Source organism: Anopheles ziemanni, chromosome X (assembly GCF_943734765.1).
Source record: "Anopheles ziemanni chromosome X, idAnoZiCoDA_A2_x.2, whole genome shotgun sequence".
NCBI lineage: Eukaryota > Metazoa > Arthropoda > Insecta > Diptera > Culicidae > Anopheles > Anopheles ziemanni.
In genome coordinates, this window is record NC_080707.1 from 12757286 (window position 1) to 12771219 (window position 13934).

Consider the following 13934-nt stretch of genomic DNA (forward strand, 5'->3'; position numbering starts at 1 on the left):
GGTGCAGCGTTCCAAATTGTGGCCGAGTACAGTGGTGTACGCAATTTTATCAGAAAGTCAAGAAAAGTACGGACATTTCCCCCCCAAAATGACAGTTCTTGGCCATACCTCTGTGTGTGTGTGTGTGTCTAGTCCGGCACTAGATGTTTACTCACCTGCTCGCGGCGCACCCAGTTTTTAATCCGTCGGGCAGGTCTCGCCGCCTGCAGGAATGCTCCAAGACGTGGTCGTGTGGTTGAATAAATAATTCGCCCGGAAAACGCAGCTGGAGTGTTGGAATCTCTTTGCCACTCTCTGATACCGTTACGCCTTGCACACAACACTTAGTTCAGTTTCGTTCCATGTGGAACCCAAGGGAGAATTGAATCCTTAAGGAAAGTCATGGATTTAGACACCTCGCCGAGATATTGAAAGGCACACACTGCAGGTACTTATCGAACAACTGTAGCAGGACTCCCCTAGAACCAACTTGTCGTATCTTCTGTTGGAGACATCAGTGACGAAAAAAAAGAATCCACACGACCGGACTGGGAAAGCCAAACAAACGCGTTGTTCGACGCCTGACGCGTCCTCTAATTGATGCGAATGAATGAAATTGTTTCATACACGCCGTGGTTTTTGACGGTAGCATAGGTGTGTCCCCCCAGCCCCGGCGTGTGAGTTCGGTATCGGACGCGCGAAGAAAGTGTGTTTTCGTCGCTGGTGGCGTGCGCGACCGGCTAGAGGTTATTTACATATCAATAAATATTTGTTTGATAAGTTCGGCAAACATCCACATGGTCGGTGACGGTTGGTGGAAGAAAAAGATAGTGAGAGAGAAAGAGAAAGGGGGAGTTGGAGAAAAGATACTAAAAGGTGTCGATCCCACCAGGTTCGCTGAGGTAATCATGCACAAACCTCGTTGTTGATTTGGGGTTCGTATGATGCTTTAGGTCAGATCAGGAAGTTGGCTTCCTTCAGTCACTTCAGAACTCCTCTAAATGTGTAGTCCCAGAGATAAAACAGTGTTTTAAGCATGTACAGTCCTAGGCAGTACAGTATCTGAACATGCCTCATGCAATTCCACTGTTGGAAGTACCGACTCGGGCTTGGTTAGGCCTCGGGATGCATGACAAGGTGTTTGCGCTTCGGTTTCCCTAGTTACCATGAGGTATGAACCATTAGCGACTGTGGCTTCCGAGCTAGGGCTAACGGTACTCCGGTAGGCGATACGCCACAAACTCAACCGGTCGTGTGTGGTTGCCATACGCCAGAGTAGTGCCTCTTCATCGAGGGTGCTAATCACAAGCGCAAACACCCGCCACGGAGGAGGATACGGACGAAAAATGTTTTGGTTCCGCTTCATATAGCAAAACGCCGCGCCGCGGCTGGCTGTGAAGTCGACGACGCGACGCCTCTGCGAGGAACCCACCTGCTGGAGTTTGCCGTTTTCATTAGCATAAACTCCGACGGCTGAACTTCGACGGCCGGAGCGGGGACGGCTGCGAGGCGGAGTTGGGGTCAGTGCAATCCCGACAGGGATGATTCTGCCGCCCGAGCGTTTCAAATTGATTGGAGATCGCCCGCCTCGCTTATGTCATCTTGAGTTTCGGGCGGCTTTTCGGACACCAAAGGCAAAGCGGGCTAGAACCTGTCACCACTTTGACGTCCGATGGAGTGCTAATCGATGCTAACTCCATGTCGATATCCATCGGTTGGATCTTCCTGGAGTGACTAGCACTAGTCGGGATGTTGAGGCATATCCTCAATGCCTCAACCGCTGCGAATAGGTTATTCCGAGGTTCTTCGGGTCGGGATTGGTGCGAGGACCTCCTAATTCAGGTAAACCACAACCATCCAACATTATCCATCAGTTGGAAACTCCTGGAGTGGCTAGAGCTAGTCCGGATATTGCGGCATAATGTATCTACCACTGCGAATAGCACATTCCGAGGTTCTTCGGGACGCTTTCGATGGGAGAACCTCCTGATTCACGTCAACCACAACCACCGAACATCCGATTGGCAATCACACCTGGTTGCGCAATTACAGATGAGAAAATGACTACGACAAAACGGCACTCTGCATGTCCGGCCTTTCTCCGGCGTTTGTGTTTTTGGGCGATGTGGTGCAATGGTGCGTTGTCGCGCAATTCCCCTATAACCTCTCCACCAACGTCCGTCCCCTCCGCCAGGGAAACTAATTAAGGCCGCGGCCACCGGGGCGCGCACCGATGAGAAAGACGAACTTTATATGATCCCCGCTTGCTTGTTACGTTAAGGTGGCGCCTTGTTTGTTTGTTTGCTATTTTTGGGAAGCCTTTCGGGATTGCGCTACCCCGCCAGTGTTGCTGCTCTTCCCCCACCCCCCACGGGTTCAGTGGGAAACTGCATCCAGGAAGGGAAGGAAAAAAGAGTAAGAAAAACCCAAAACGAAAACAAATAGGCTCTCACACACCGCGGCGTAACGGTTGATTTTTCATCTCCCTCGATCTCCCTGGTTCTCTGAGGGGGGTGCGTGCTTTTTTTTGTGCTTCTGTGACCGCGGTCTTATTATTACCATTATTTTTATGTACTGTTGCGCAACCTTTCAACACGCACACACAAACACCCTTTTCTCTCTCGCGCGCGCGTTTTTGGTGTTATTTTAAATGCGATTTTTTCGGTGGATCTTTTGCGCAACCGACAACCGTGCGCGCGATGTACGCCACGCCACCGCGTGCTGCGTTCCTGTACCCCCTCTGTACGCCCTTCCGATCATGTTATGCTATTTTTTTTTTTTGGTTATTTGCGGTTGTTGTTGATTATTTTTGCTTTCGAGATGCAACGGCCAAGCCGCAAAACGCGCAACACCTGCCGCAATTGTCCTCACAGTACTCAGTGAAAGCTCCGGCGGGGGGTAGGGAGGTACCTGGGTTCGTATGTATGTCAGTGGAAAAATTAAAATAATTTTCGATTCGAAGCGAGGTCGCGTTCGTCGGCTCGTTTTGCCCTTATAGACACAGACACACACGTGCAAGGTAGAAGGGAAAGATTGATTCCACTTACATTACCACTCTCATTGCGGGGAGATATTAGTGTTGTGTTACCACCACCTGTCCTTGTTCTTCTTCTTCCTCCTCCACTGAGTTACAAAATTAATTAGTCTCTCGCAAGCAACCAAAAATCTGTAATGAGCTACTGGATTCTGTGCACCTTCCTTTCCTTCGTAGTCGCAGTCGAAGGCGACGAACCCATTCGCTTCTTTTGGACTTGAGAAAAGTGTATCGATGTGACACCCGCTAGAGGGGAGAGGGGTGGAGTAGCGAGGGGGAAGGCAATTGCATTGCATCGTTCGGCGCTCGGCGGGTTCCACTTCTTCCACCGGAGCTCCCCTTCTGCGTGTTTTTTTGAAGGTTTTTGTTTAATTAAATTTTCGGTACAAGTGCAACGGCATCAGTTCGTAATTAGCGTCAGCCTGTGCGGTTCCGAAGCTTGTAAAGCACCCGAGATTAAACCAGCTTGAATGAAAAAAAATAATGCAATAACTCATGCCCCGATGCACCTAACATCATCTCAAATGCATCATAAAGCAATAGGCTCAGGGGGGGTTGTGATGGTGATGGGAAGCGGTGATGATCGTTACGCATGTGCCGGTTTTTCTTCATTTCGGTCGAGGGTGTCCGCGGGTTGGAAGCTGTTGCTTGGTTTAATTTGTGTTGTCGCCAGCCCAATTGCAATCCAGACTTCCCGAAAAAAAAAAAATCCGCACCCTGGCGCCACATGTTTTGCGAGTATCTTGGTGCGAATAGGATGATGAAACGGGGAAGGGAAAGATGGAGAACGCGCGGAATAAAATGGCAAAGTAAAGAAGAATATATAAAACACATGTGGTACAAATGAGATGAGAACGGAAATAGAACATGGAAAAGTTTGGAACTTCCAACATATTTTACCGTGTTTATCCCATACGGTAACTCCAACTCCAAACACCATGCCTCCTTGCTTCCTCTCCGATTCGAACGGTTAGATCCCAAATTTAAATTTGAATGGAACTCAACGGAATGTAACTGAAATAGAGGCAAACAGTATCGGATGAACTAATTTCGACTAGCGCTAACGGTATTTGGTTGTTTTACTGGTGGGTGTATGGTGTTATGAAGACATTACCCAGACGCAGAAGTTCCCCCCCCCGCCCCAGGGTGCGACAATGATGTTAGACACTGACCCGGGGCAATCGAATTTCGTTGCCGATCGGACGGTCTGCGCTACTCCAATTGACAGGAAGGGAGAGTGTAGAGAGGGGGAGTGGGAGGGGGGGGGGGGGAGGTGAGAGTCAATTCAATTAACTCGTTGATCGTCGGCGCCGTCGCCATATGAAAGATTCTCAATATATGGCGTGGATCTTCCCAAACTGTGTATTAGGATGTGGGTGAAAGAGCGGGGTATAGGAGGGGGTCCGAGGTGAGGGGGGGAAGTTGTAGTTGATTGGTCCGATGCCTCATGCTGCCGTCGGCGTGCCGCCGATTGTCAATCAATAAGAAGATCTGATGATCTCTGGTGGAAGAGGTACTTCCCCTGATATGTGAGGTTATATTTCACGTACATGGACGTACGCCTTGGTAAAACCTTCTTGAGTGCACTTTAGTACGTAGAATCCAAGTGGAGATTAAAACCCCAACATGTCGCAACGTGATGTGTCGGTTTTGTGACGTCGGATTGCGCCAGCACAGTTTCCTGTATGAACCTGGATACAGCGTTCATATGGGGTGGGGTGTACTGAGAGAGCGGTCACCCGTGGATGGTAAAAGGCCGTGGGCGTGCGAACCTGATAGCGTCCGTTCTAACGCATCGCTCGGTGAGGGGGAACTAGTTCGGTCGAAAGTACTCATATGAAGGTTGCCTCTTATCAGACCTCCCGAAGCGGGAAGGAACGGGGGGAGGGCCATAACCGCATTGGCCGGGCCAGAGTGCGGGACCATCAGTGGCCGCCTATCGTCATCTCCCGCTGCCCGCTGCCATGTGCCTGCGGTTTCATTGTTATCCTCTTCCTTGTCCGTCAATCGCTCCGGGAGATTAATCAGCTGCGCCTTAAAATAAGCCTAATAACCGCGCGCCCAAGTCCGCGCTCCAGTTCACTCCCGAATACTTCAGCGGGGTCGCTAGACGTCAACTGTTGACAGCATCATTATCGCGTGTGAAAACGACCTTCTCCCGAAGTTTTGAGCAGAGAGCAGAGACTCCCTCTACTATCGACTTCCTCCCGATCCAATCGCTCCTCCAGCGTTATGGTGTGCGAGTCGGAAGGTGCAGCAGAGCACGGACTTTGTAATCTTCTGGGAAGCCCTACGGACGGACGAGCCGGGAAGCCGGCGAAGTACGCTTGCTCGTTGTTTGTGCTGCGGTCTGCGGCTCCGGGACTCTCGAGGACACCGCGGCTAACCGCATCCGGAGCGTTAGTTCCCAGCGCCTGCACGGGCCGCTTATGGCTTGATAAGACTGTAGGAAGTGACCCGTGCATGTACGGACAGGATTTTGCTTGCAATTCACGACCAAATCATTGTCATCGCCACCGGATCTGAGCTAGATTTAGGCTGTTTCCGCGTGAGTTTATATTTTGGGATGATAGCATTGGATTGCATCCAACAACTCGTTAGACTCCAGCGTCTTAGTATACTTCCTTTTGCCTTTCGCACATTGGCTTTGCCTGCCTTCGTGTGACGATGGCCCCGATTCTCCTAGCCATAATCCCCGCCCCGCGTTGGAGGAGCCCTCCCCCTTGTTTGCTCAACATATAACGATGTGGCCGATGTGATGTGAGAGACCTGTAACCGGGCGGTTTTCTGAGGCCCCGATCGCTGGTATAGGCTGTCCCATACTTCGCTTGCAACTAGTTCACTTAATTAATTACCATAATTGCACGAATCTCTCAGCTACAGCCACACAGTTTGAACCGATGGTTGCGACCGAAACCCTTCCGCACCCAGCCGTTCCACCTGGTCGGATCGTGAGTTGGTGTGAGAAGGGCCCCTAACGGCAGTATGTCTATGCCCTGGGTCCCCATCGTCTCTCGCCAGTTCCCGGTCACGCTCGGTTGAGACCTACTCGGCAATGTAACAGGGCGACCCTCGGGAGTACCAGGTGGCGGTGGTGGAGTAGCGCCGGGAAACCGTACTCAGTTCCCATGACACCGCTGGGCTGTCCGTTGCAGCCGGGGCTCTCCGGCTATTGCTCTGGTTTATTGCCTTATACCGCCTTACAGCCGGATCGCGAGCGAACGCGCGCGCGCGCGCCCAAACCCGTCTGCGCGGCCTGTCGTGCACTGGCAGCACTTCATTACGTTCTGGTCCATGCCACTTGCAGCTCCGGCGGCGGCGGCGACTCTCCCCATGCCCCATTGGAGAACACGAGGCGCTGCAGAGATCCCGCCCGGCAACTAAGCGGAGCGCGTAGCGTGAGTCTCGGTGAGGCTGGAGAAGTTAATTAAATTACAATTTATTTATACGTAATTAATACCGGCTTTGCTGCGGCCGGATCTCCTACCTCCCAACGTACTTGCGATGGGAATCGGCGGGGTGAGAAAACACGCCGTATAAAGATGACGATCTTTTCCCGACAGATCTGTTCCACGCGACGATCGATGCGCCGCCGCGGCAGAGAGAAGAAAGAAATTAATTGATGTCGAACATACTTGTGAGCATAATTATACCTAGGGGAGTTCGAGGCAAACTCCCGCTCCTGTTGGCAACTCTTGTGCCACAATGTCTAACGCTCCCATTTGCCGGTGCCTGAGTAGTTCAGGTTCGCCAAACACTTCGAGGCCATTGGCCACAGGATCATCTAACGAGGCGCAGAGGTTCAGTTTCTCGAACCATACCATAATGTAGGCGCTGTCCACCATCTGTACGCCATCGTTTTTGGCTGATCCAAACGAATTCGTGGCCAAAAGTCACCAGCGCACAATCGCCTGTTTTTCCATAAAATGTAAATTAGATTTTAATTCCATGTCAAACGCAAATCCCAAATGCGCGCGATGTTGACTCACGACTTATCTCAGCATCTGTGTTTGGGGGGGGGGGGGGTTTTTATTTTTTTGGATGGGCGATGGAAGGCAATGCCTCTGGTTGGAAAGAGTGAGAAAGCAGGTTCGGTGGGCAGGGGATTGTGTTGTGCACGCGATGGTGTACTACATATTAAATATGCTCCACTGTCCGCGTAGAGTTTGGGCGCGGGAGAAGGGTGATGTCGATGCTGCGATGGCTCACGTCCCGGGACACCACGAGCGGAGACACCAGAGTGCCTTTCTTCTCGCGAGCGATCGTCGTGAGTGCGATCGACATATTTTAGAAAGCAAATCGTGCATCATTGTCCCCTGCCAGGTGGGACACCCTTCCCGCTTCCATTCAGCGCAACATTGCAACCTTTCCAAATTTGGACTAGTTTGAGACATTAGACGCTGGTCGCAGGTACCCGTGCGAGCTCTTCCTGTTTGTGAAAGGAAGTTTGTGTCTACAGTTGTGCTAGAATGTTTTCAATAAGGTCCTTCGTATGCCATACGTTGTATGTCTTGATATCCTATCCACTGGCGTAATTCTGTTTAATTCCCAAACGATTCGTCACGCCAACAATCGCTCTAGATATAGATAGTCTCCATGGTCCAGGATGGGGCAATCATATCTTATTTATCTTTGCTACGATAGCCACCTAAGCTGCTGTGTCGTCGCCATCACAGGCGGCATCCCTTGAGCTTATCCCATTGGAGACATCTGCCAGGGGGCTCATCGACGGATACATACCATATATTCCCATTACCTCCCGGTCCACGCAGACGCCACTGGATGTGTTGTCGCCAGGAGCTAGAACCCCACATGCGAGGAACAGAAAAATAGAGAGAGAGAAAGAGTCAGCGTCGGCGCGGAACAGAGCGAAAAGGGGACCACAGTTATTTATGGGGTTATTCACACTTACGAACGATACGCACACCGGAACGGACACCGAGTGTCAAACGCCACAAGTGGCTCGGTGACTCCTGCGACTGACTGCTCGGGAAATGGGTTTAATTTTAATTTTTCATTTTAGGCCTGTATCTGGTGTGTTGGATCGTCTACACTCTGCCTCTACCCTGTTCTGCCGCATGTTTCGTTCGTTTCTCCCTACTCCCGTGTGACAAAATGAATGTCTTTTTAGGGTATACTCCGAACGGATGATTCGGTCGTCATATAGCCAGTGGACCCGTTCTCCAGCTGTGCCCGAAACCTAATCTACGAACTCCTCCCTAGCAGCTATAGCTGGCAGCGGCTCAGGTCGGCTAGCACTTGCGTCAGAGGTGCCGAGAACTCCTCGGGTAGATTATGTTTTCAGGGGCCGCTTCCTGGATGTTTGCCGAACAGCGAAGGTCCCGTCTCAGTTTACAGGACACCCGCGCGTTGTTGGTGAAATGAGCTCCCAAGTTCTCATATATCTACCCCGTGTGTGCTCACTTCCTGACGATCGTTGCACATTCCTCTAGTCTCGGGTTGGAAAAAAAAGTTTTCAATGTTCATGGATATCTTTTCTTCGACACCCTTACCTCCTCCACCACCTTCTCCTCCACCCCAGAATCTCCAGAAGTGTCTTTAACGGAAGTTTTTCTTGTCTCCCGCGTGGCCCGTTGTTCTTTAATCCATGTAATATGGTAGGACTGAATAGTTTTTACACAAGTATGTATTTATATGTGTGTGTATATTGGTACGTGTGCCCGTATAGTCTGTTCAGCCGCCCGTCGTTTCGTCCTTGGTGTAATAATTTTCCTACTTTGCCTAACCATCGAACCATTGCCTGCATTCTTCTCATGTTTGGTTGTGCCCATGGGTTTGTGTCGTTTTCCTCTTGTTTGCTTTCTCTCTATCGCTCTCCCACTCACTCTTCTCTCGCTCTTTCTCTCTCTCTCTCTCTCTCGGCCCCGCGGGCAACACTCTCTCACGCGGCAACCGTAATGGATGATGCCCGTTTTCTTCCATTCCGTTTTGATAGACATTTGTCGTTCGCGGTTTCCCTTTTTGTTCGATCGTTCGCTTGTCCAATTCTTCCTCGCCCGACCCTCTGGAGACCAAGGGACGAGATTTGATATTACACTCACACTCCTACCGCTCGCATACTCTCTTGTTTTCCCCTCCCCACTCCTTTCGGTTTCCATTCTTCTCGCTCTTGCTCATTAGAGCGTCGTTTATCGCTCTCTTTCTTTCTATTCCGTTTGCTCGCATTCTTCCTTCTGTTTTCCTTTTACCCTTCACTTCCCTTTTCCTCATTCGTAGCACAATTATTTTTTCTATCTCTCTTTTTTCCATCTTGCGTTACCCACTTTTCCTTTTTCTCTCTCTCTCTCTCTCACTTGCTCTCCCTCTCTCTCTTTCTCGTGCAGCGCAAGGAGAGTTTCTTTCTCCCTTTTCCTTTCGGCCCGTTAATTTCATCCAGATTGATGCCAACAAGTGGCGGAGAGACATTTTCCCACGAGTTTGTTTTCAGCTGTTCGTTTGCTGTGTTGCTCGGTGTGTGTATATTTTGGCGTCTCTCCCATCCCCCCCCCCCCTCTCTCTCCCTCTTTTGGTACGGCCCTCAGGCCCTTTTTCAATCCGGTCCCGTCTCGTGTACACACAGCGACGTACACAAACACATCGACATCTCGGGGCCCTTGAGGCCGGGCTGAGGGTTTTCTCTTGCACGGAACTGGGAGTTAATCCTGGTGCACCCGCCGGGAAACCGGGCGCGAAAGAAAACCCACGAAAGTGCGCACGCACGAACACATACAAATTCACAAACGCTCGCACGCAGATTTCAGTCATTTGGCAAGTCGGAAGAAAGGTTTCCAATGCGTTTCTGCTAGTTGTGTTTTGGAAATATTTTATTCATAATAATGCAGAACTCGGTTCTGTCGAAAGAATTGTTTCTCATGTTTTGAAATAAAAAAACATCCCCTCCCGATGGTACTGAGATCTTTTAGCACTTTTCCTCTGCGGACCATGTGTGTCAAAATGAAATAAACAACGCGCTTTCCCAAAAAAAAAAATAAAAAAAACAACGATCTATCTGCAATGGCGTGTCTCTTTTACGTTTACAAAAAGAAAACAAAACGCAAAAGAACGGCATGAAAAGGGTCCCGCGCCGGGATATGAAGGAGTAAGCCCAGTAGCCGCGGCACGGTCTTGACACACCGTGCGCTTTCGATGAATGGGATTGTTCGGAAATCGGAGCAAACGCAACGGAACGGGCCGGCGCACACACTTGTTAACGGGGTCCAAAGTGGAAGAAAAAGTAGGAAAAGAAAAACATAAGGAAAACGGCCGACGGAGGAGTGGAAGGGGGGAGAAGTATACCACATGTGCCGTCTGGAGCTGCAAAGGGAGATGCGCACCGAAATATGAATGATGGTTATGGGGAGGGTGCGGAACGGGGGGGAGGGGAGGAAGCGCAAGATGACACCAAACTGCACCCATGAGATTGTTTTCTGCTGCGTTTTTTTTTCGTCCAATGGAGAGGGGGAGAGGAGGAAGGGTGGTAGGGAGTAAGTGCACCAATCCTATGCTCGGTTATGCTGCCTTGGACCCATCCACCAACACCCCCCGCGCGGCTCTCCAAGCATCTCTGTTAATGGCTCTTCATCTTCGTGCGTTTTCGAACCGAGCTTTCCCGTTTTTCCTTCCCCCTCCCGAAGCGTTTTTCCGCATCCCGTTGGGTCAAAAATAAAAACACCCAACCACCGTACGACACCGACGCCCGGCTTTCCCACTGGCACTGGTGGGAAAAGTGCATGTGTTCGTGCACAGTGCACATTTTCGGGCCGGGATTTTCCCAGGCTCCGCTCCGTTCTCGAGACATTTTTCCATTCTCGAGTGCGTTCGAATGTTTTTTTTTTTGGTGTGTTGCTTGTGTGACGTGGTTCTGTACGGCATTTTTGCCGGCGATTTTTCCCCTCCTTTTTCCACCCCCCGTCCCTCGGAGGGCAAAAGGGGTTGGAGCGGGTGGTTTACGTCATTTGTAAATTCTTTTTTCCGTTCCGTTTAGAACCCATCAGGAGGGGCGAGGGGGGGGGGGGATTGTGGAGTTTTGGTTTGCCGGACGCCGGGGCCCATAATTATCTACTTTGCGCCCCCCCCCCCCCCCCCCCCCCCTCCCCCCAAAACAAACCCCCGCCTGTTGACAAAGGAAATCATTTCGTATCGAATGTACAAAGTAAACAACATATCGGGCGTTTAAAGAGCAAAGAAAATATCAACGACAAGAAAATCATCAGCATCCAGGAATGAGCGAATGATTTTTTTTTTCAACTCGTTACGTATCGGAATCTGCTGTGAACCCGCGGCTCAGATGATTGGATCGATCCTTTGCCCGGTTTATTTTTTTATTGTGTCAATGGTTTTCCGTTTTGTCTTTGATGATTTTAACCTTGTGGTGAGAAACAACAAAAAAAAGGGCCGCGGGAATAACAATTACTAAAGTGTGATGGTTCGTCAAGTGGAGTCGCTGGAAACCAGCAACGCACGAGCCCCCTGATCCTGGGAACCAACCTCCATTGCTCTCCGTTTCTTTTTTTTTCTCGACCATCTTCGAGGGTTTCTGATACAATTTAACGAAATAATAATTGCACACGGTGTTTCACACTCTATTAGTTAAACGCAAACGTCATACGGGAAAGAACGAGACCCATTACGTCATCCGACGCACTCTGCTGAGTCAAAAGACGTTTATCAATTGCATGTTCCGGAGCGTTCCTTCCTTTTAGAACACTGAGCCGTTGTTTTTTCCCAAGTTATTTTTGTGTTTATAAAGAAACGAATGGTGTAATTCTTTTCAATCGAACTTCAGTGGTATTGAAACGTCACTTTAAGTATGGGTGACGCTCTTTACACACTATAATTTGCTTTCTGTGTGAGATATTTTTGATTTTCTAAGCCCGGATGGATGTTAAATATTAACCTTTTCTAATTGGCTATTTATTTCCTTTTCAATCGCTTTTCATTCCCTTCTTGGGTTGTTGAAAGAGATGTATCACTTGATGTAGATGTTTGAGGGACTGTTCTGTTTGTTTAAATTAAAAATTCGTATTTAAATCTTGGTTTACAAACATCATGAAAATAAACGAAAAATCACTAATTTTCTTTAATGAAACATGAACGCAAGTTCATTAGTTCTAAAAAGTTGAAATGAAAATGCAAAAAACTAATTCTTTTGGATGCTAAGTCTTCGCTCAGCGTTTGAATACTGTCGGTTTTATACACTATTTGAAAGAAAAATAATCAAAAAAGAGTGTATTAAGAAAAGTGTACTAAAAACGCTTGGCAGTTAACGTGTTAAGTCGTTAGCATTTCTCGTAATAAGGCTCAGTATACGCTATTCCTTGTCTATCACAAATTAGTAGTGGTCATTAAATGTTAGTTGGTTGTCCAGAATCATCCAGAATATAGTTCTGAAAAGTTAATTTACGAGTATTATAAGTTATTCAATGTTTTTTATTGTGTTACTAGTGTTTGGTCCGGGATGGTTAAATAAAGATCGTTTATGAAGAGATCAAAATGTTGTCAATTTCGACACGGTCTATATGAATCTAATATCTTACTAAAGGTGGGCGTGTACAATCATAATAAATAAAATACTTTTTTTTTTTTCAAAAGTGCATTTTGGTTACGGACTGCAATTCTTGAAATATTGTTTTCAATTGATTTACTTTTGCCAGACGGCGATTTATTGCAAAGTTCCAATTCGTTAACTGCAAACCTAGACTGCCACCGTCTCGATAGCAGCCGGCGGTATCCTGTTGTAGCAACATTTCACCCGCTTAATCCTCTTCCCCCTGCCCTTCCTCCATCACGGAGACCTGTTGCGTTTTGGAAACGCGAGCGTGCGCACACTGTGGGTGTTGGCACGCGCTTCTAGCACGACACATAAGGCATCAAGGGCCCACAAGCACATGCATAGCACATGAACAACGGCCAAGGGGGGGGGGGCACACTTGGCGAATCTTGTGTCGGCAGAATTCCGGCCAATTATCCGGAATTGGCGATGGAAATGACCGGCAGCGTGTGGCGCGACCATTGCGATATTGGTGTCAGCAAATTCGGTGTCCGCGAACCGTTCCGGCACGGCTTCCCCCGTTCCCCAAACCCCTCCTCCTGCGTCCTCGCAGTAATCCATCTCCCTTCGGCAATGGTTACCATAAGTTTCGATGGAGAGCTCGCGGTTTGTGATGCACCTCATATGTCGCGATATGGACCACATCTTTCACACACACACACACAAATGCTCTGACGCATCGAACGTTCGGTGACTGAGTGAGTGTGGAGAGGGGGGGAATGTTTGGTCCGGCAGCGGGAGTTGAGAACGCACTTTCATCTGTGTTGTTTATTTTATTTCCATTTTTGCATCTAAAAGAAAAGGAGAATACGGGGGGGAATGAATGGGTTTATGCTCGCACTCGCGTACATGCTTATCCTGTGTACCCATGTGTGCCTGTGTGTGTGTGCGTTTGGACTCAAACGGGCGCGCGGACGGCGTTCCGAGAACATGCCGTTTATGAATTCCAATTTGTGAAAGCTAATACCGCTCATCCGGGATCTGCCGCAAAACGCCACTCCAGGAGAAAGAACCCTGGGGGGGGGTGGGGATGGGTCAAGAAAGCGGGGCGAGGTTGGATCAGTTGACAGCAATTTAGCACGCGGGGTGCGTGCGCGCGCGCGCCCGCAATCCGAATCTGAAACCGTTTTGTTGTCGCACAACGGAGTTCTCATTAGAGAAGGGAAAAGAACGAGCATTAAAAAATGGGAATTTTCATGCGAAACCACGGGCGCAAAACGTGCAAAACCACCCCAAAACACCACCGGGGGCGGTTAGTGGGGGGTAGGAGATATAGCATATATAGCGCGCAAACATCCGTCACAAACTGCGCGGATGTTCGGTTTCGGGTTTGGAGGAGATGTTCCGGGAAACTGCATGAACATGATCTAA

At 49.3% G+C, this 13934-nt stretch overlaps 1 protein-coding gene across 1 annotated transcript in view; it reads left to right on the forward strand.

Annotated features, from left to right (window-relative positions):
* The window catches only part of LOC131291096 (neurogenic locus Notch protein), a 78783-nt gene that overhangs the window by 17704 nt on the left and 47145 nt on the right, over positions 1 to 13934 (forward strand). The window lies entirely within an intron of this gene.